Source organism: Pan troglodytes, chromosome X (assembly GCF_028858775.2).
Source record: "Pan troglodytes isolate AG18354 chromosome X, NHGRI_mPanTro3-v2.0_pri, whole genome shotgun sequence".
Taxonomy (NCBI): Eukaryota; Metazoa; Chordata; class Mammalia; order Primates; family Hominidae; genus Pan; species Pan troglodytes.
Window position 1 is genome coordinate 49,731,151 of NC_072421.2, and position 6,000 is coordinate 49,737,150.

Here is a 6,000-nt window from a genome sequence, read left to right on the forward strand (position 1 = left end):
AGACTCCATCTCTAAATAAATAAATAAAGAAGACACACTGATCTCCACTTGCTCTGTTTCCAAGTTTTTGGATAAATTTTCTTATCATCTCTAAGGCAGAGCATCCCCCCTCTGGTGCTGAACAACCAGCCTCTTCCCCCTCACCTTTTACATTTGTCCTTGGATCTTTGTTTTGTCAGGAACTGGTTACTGCCTTCCAGGAGCTTTGAAGAGTTAAATACAATTGCTGCCCATGGTTTCCTTGTCTCCTTTTCTTAAAATTTAGCAATCACATTGAAGCTAAGCCTCCTTTCTAGTGATTGCAACTTACTGTTTTTATCAGAAAACTTCTATTTTCCAAGGCAAAAATGGTGGCTAAGGTAGACCCTCAGATGGACCCCTACTTCTCCTTAGTCAGAAAGTAATCTTTTTGGAAATCTGAAGAAATTTCTTATATAGCTCCTTTATCGTCCTTTATCCTCTGAAAAGTCATACTGTAGTCTTGCCCATAGAACAGCCCTTCGTGAATCCTTACTTATGGTACATCTAATTCTCCAAACACCCCCCCTTTTTTTTTTTTTAAACTAGATGGAGTCTCACTCTGTCACCCAGGCTGGAGTGCAGTGGCCCAATCTCGGCTCACTGCAACCTCCACCTCCTGCTTCAAGCAATTCTCGTGCCTCAGCCTCCCGAGTAGCTGGGATTACAGGCACGTGTCACCACGTCTGGCTAATTTTTGTATTTTTTGTAGAGATGGGGTTTCACCATGTTGGCCAGGCTGGTCTTGAACTCCTGACCTCAGGTGATCTACCCACCTCAGCCTCCCGAAATGTTGGGATTACTGGCGTGAGCCACGGTGCCTGGCCTGAACACCTTTTGCATTTGTCATCATCTACGTTTTTTATGTTTCTTCCTATCAATAACTTCTTACCACTTTATCCCCTACACCCATTCTCCGTATCCGTGCAAATGCTCCTCATCCATCAAGTTTCAGTTTCATCTCCTCCATGAGTAACATTTCCCTAAGGACACTGTGTGCTCTTTGAGGGTAGTAATTGCGTCCTTTACAATTTTTTTATAGCTTTATTGAGGTACATTTATTGACATACAATACATGGCACACATTTAAACTGTACAATTTGGTAAGTTTTGACATATGTTTACATTATGAAACCATCACCACAATCAATATAGTGAACATATTCATCACCCCTGAAAGTGTCCTCATGCCCTTTTGTCATCCCTCCTTCTGGGCCCTCCCTGCCACCACCTCCTCAGAAAATCAGAGATCTGCTATCTGTCAGTATAGGTATTTTGCATTTTCTATAATTTATATAAATGGAATCATATAGTATGCATTCTTTTTTGTCTTTTTTTACTCATATTACTGTAAGATTCATCCAAATTGTTGCATGTTTCAATAGGTCATTTATTTTCATTGCTGAGTAGTATTTTATTGTGTAAATATAACACAATTTATCTATTTAACTATTGATGAACATTTGGGTTGTTTCCAGCTGTGGGCTATTACAAATAAAGCTGCTCTGAACATTTGTGTACAAGTCTTTGTGTGGACTTATACTATCATTTCTTTGGGGTAAATACCTAGGAGTGGAATGGCTGGGTTATATGTATATGTTTAACTTTGTAAGAAGTTGCCAAATAATTTTCCAAAGTGGTTGTATCTTACATTCTTACCAGTGGTGTATAAGGGTTCCAGTTTCTTCACATCCTCATCAGCACATAGTATGGTCAGCTTTTAAAAAATTTTAGCCATTCTAATAGGTGTGTGCCTGTAGAATGGTACCTCATTGTGGTTTTATTTTGCATTTCCCTGATGACTAATAATGTTGAGCATCTTTTTATGTGCTTCTTTGCCAATTGAGTGTCTCCTTTGGTGAAGTGTCTGTTCAAATTCTTTGCCTATATTTTTTGGTTGCTTGTTTTCTCATCTTTCAGTTTTAAGTGTTCTTTATAAATTCTGGATAAAAGTCCTTTATCAGATATATGCTTTGCAAATATTTTCTCCTTGTCTGCGGCTCGTCAGTTTATTCTCCTGTGTCTTTTGAAAAGCAGAAACGTTTTAGTTTTGATTAAGTCAAATTTATTAATTTGTTCTTTTCGACTTGTTCTTTTGCTGTCATGTCTAAGAAAACTTTTCCTAATCCAACATCACAAAGGTTTTGTCCTACAAGTTTTATAGTTTGAGGTTTTATGTTTAGGTCTATGATCCATTTGAGGTAATTATGCACATGGTAGAAAGTATGGCTTGAGGTTCTTTGTTCTTTTTTTCACATATGGATATCCAATTGTTTTATTACCATTTATTTGTTGAGATTATCCTTTCTCTACTGTGTTTCTTTTGTGCCTTTGTAAAATATAAGTGATCTATATCTGTGTAGGTTTATTTCTTGACTGTATTCTGTTTCATTGGTCTATTTGTCTACCTTGATGTCAAAACTATACTCTTTTAATTACTATAACTTTAAGTTATGGGTGGAATGGCTCCCCAAAGATATCCATGCTGTGATCTCTGAAACCTGTGAATTTGTTGTGTTACATTGGCAAAAATGACTTTTTAAAAAATTTATTCATTTTACTTATTTATTTTTTGAGACAGAGTCTCATTATGTTGCCCAAGCTGGAGGGCAGTGGCGCAATCTCAGCTCACTGCAGGCTCGACCTTCTAGGCTCAGGTGATCCTCCCATCTCAGCCTCTCGAGTAGCTGGGACTACAGGCACGTGCCACCACCCCTGGCTACTTTTTTTATTTTTTTGTACAGATGGAGTCTCGCTATGTTTCCCAGGTTGGTCTCAAACTCCTGGGCTCAGGCAATCCTCCCACTTTGGCTTCCCAAAGTGCTGGGATTACAGGCCTGAGCCACTGCACCTTGCTGGCAAGAAGGACTTTGCAGATGTAAATAAAGTTACGGACTTTAAAATAGGGAAATTATCTTGGATTATTTGGGTGTGCCTAATCTAATCACACGAACCCTTAAAGCAGATAGCTTTCTGCAGCTGAAGTCAGAAAGATAAGGCGATAGAGTCAGGTAGGAGAGATGCAGCAGAGAGGTGCGAGAAATCAGAGAGATCCCAAGAGTAAGAAGGATTCCACACACTGTTGCTGCCTCTGCGATGGAGGAGTCCACAGAAAGGACCAAAGAGGACTCTAGGAGCAAAGAGTGGCTTCCAGCTGACAGCCAGCAAGGCAACAAGAACCTCATTTCTGTAACTGCAAGGAACTAAATTCCGTCAACATCGTGAATAACCCTGGAAGTGGATTACCCAACTGAACTACTGACTTACAGGAACTGTGACTTAATAAATTTGTGTTGTTATAAAGGTCTGTGATAATTTGTTATGGCAGCAATACAAATTAATATGCTTTATCATGTCTTGAAATCAGGTAGTGTTAGCCCACCTTTTTCCTCTTTTTCAAAGCTGTGTTGGCTGTTTTCAAATTTATTGGTGTAAAGTTTACAATATTCCCTTGAATCACCTTTTAATATAATTTTAATATCATAATACACCCCTAGTTATTCTTTTAATAGAATCAGTAGTTATGTTACCTCTCTCATTCCTAATATTGACCATTTACGCTGTTCCATCTGGTAATTCTTTGTCAACTCGGTAAAGCAAAACTAAAATTCTAAGCCCCCCACCCATCTGAATGGACCCCTTCTCTCAGCTAAGGGTATTCCAAAGTTAACCTGAAAAACTAGTTTAGGTCATGATGGGAAGGAGGAGTAGGGCATGCCCCATTATGCCCTCCTCCCTTTTAGAATTCTGGCACAGCTGACCAGTATTAACATTAACACAGACCTTAAGGCTGACAAAGCAGACTCTTTGTAATAAGAAGATATCAAATTCCATCCTGACTCTAGTATAGCATCACACGACAGATAGCATGCCCTGAAATAAATCGAAGTATTTTACCAGAAATCATGTTTATTTGCCATATCTTTGTCCTGCAAAGCTGTCTCTTATGGGGAAAATCTACACTCTGAAGAGAATCCCCTTCCTTTTCCAGGCCTTTTCCCTGATCCAGGAGAGAACCAACTCTGGTAAGAAACATTTACAATCTATTCTCTCTGAAGCCTGCTACCTGGAGGCTTCATTGGCATAATGGGAACCTTGGTCTCCACAACTCCCCCTTTACCCAGACACTCCTTTCTATTGATTCTGTCTGCATAATGGAAGCCCCAGTGTCCACAACCCCTTATCTTAACCCAGACATTCCCTTCTGTTGATTCTAGGTCTTTAGACAATAACTTAACTCTTTCAACCAATTGCCAATCAGAAAATCTTTGACTCTATCTGTAACATGGAAGGACCTCCACACTTGGAATTGTCCTGTCTTTTCTGACCGAACCAATGTACGTCTTACATGTACTGATTGATGTCTTATGTCTCTCTAAAATGTATATAACCAAACTGTATCCCAACCACCGTGGGCACATGTTCTCAGGATCTCCTGAGGGCTGTGTCACAGACAATTGGTCACTTATATTTGGCTCTGAATACATATTTTCAAATACTTTACAGAGTGTGACTCTTTTCATCAACAACACTCATCTCATCTCTGAATCACTCCAAAGAAGGGGCTCCACAACCACTTCTGTTAACTTGCCAGTGGACTAGTTCTGTAGCTGTCGCAGGATTCCTGGGTGTTGCTTTTCTGGCTGGAAACCTCTGTGGCCAGTGGCACCTTTGCCCAAGTTTTGCTCAGGCCCGCTGGGCTGGTTCCACCCACTCAGCCTGGCAGGCTGTGCTTTGCTCATGCTATTGCCCTGGACCCCACACCTGCCAAGGGCAAGCCAGGCATGGAACAGTGAGGGGTGTGTGAGCAAGTGAGCATGGGGTCCAGCCACTGCACACAGTCAAGCATGTTGGCTGCTGCAGTAGGACAGGCAGCTCCAGGTGCCAGCATGGATGCTGGCTCACTGCGAGGCTGCAGCTGGACCAGGCACACCACAAGCAGCTTCCATGGCTGGCACTGGGGAACAGTGGTGCCTGGAAACTTGGAGACTCTAGGAACCACAAGACCTCAAAGAGGAAGTCACAGCCCTGGCTCAGGGAGCACCCACATCTGGGTTCCCTGAAGGGCTGCAGCTCTTCTTTCCTTCTTTGCCTGCAACGTGGCAAGCAAGAGGTGTGTTTCAGCCCTGTTTGTGTTACAACTCTTTCAGCTCTGCCATTCGGCAGCTCCCGAGTTCTTGTCTTGTGTCCAGGAAGAATGAGGTACATGGACAAATGGACAATGAGCAAGGTGAAGAGGAGCTTTACTGAGTGACTGAATAGCTCAGAGGAAACCCTGGAGTGGGTAGCTCCTCTCTGAAGGCAGGTCATCCTTCAGATGAGAGTGTTCAGCTCTCAGCAGCGAGGAAGCCCTGAAGTGGGTAGCTCTTCTTTACAGGCACATTATGGTGATGTCTCCCAGAGTCTGGCTGAGTCCAGGGTTCTCATGGGCCTCAGAGGGGAGGAAGTGTGTGCTGATTGGTCCATGGGCAGCCATGGCTGGGCCCAGGAAAAACATCACCAGTTCCCCCTCTGGTCAGCAGGACTGGAGGCCTGGCTTCCAGGCTTCAGGCCTTCCCCAGCCTGAAGGTAGGGCTTCGGGGACCCACTACTTTCTACCCCAGAGCCTGTCTCTTATGGCTTTCTATGGTGCCCAATTTGTTTGTGCCAAGGAGTGCCTGCAGGCCAGTGTGGAGCTGCCCTCAGCACCCCCTCGGCCTCCCTCCTGTGCTGGTCAGTGCCCAAAGTCTGGAGAGGGCTGAGGCAGCAGGGGGCTGGCATGTCAGCACTGCCTAGAGTGCGCACACACATGGCCAGGCTGTGATAGCACCTGGGCTTGGCCCCAACCTTGCTCTGAGATTGGAGTGGGCACTGGGAGTGTGGAGAAGCCAGGCAGAAGGAGCAGACCCCTCTGAGCCTGTGGGGGGATGGGGGTCTTCCTGGGACCCTGAGAGTGCAGAGATGCCCAGGTCTGCAGCTGTGGCTTGGATGGTTGCAGCTATG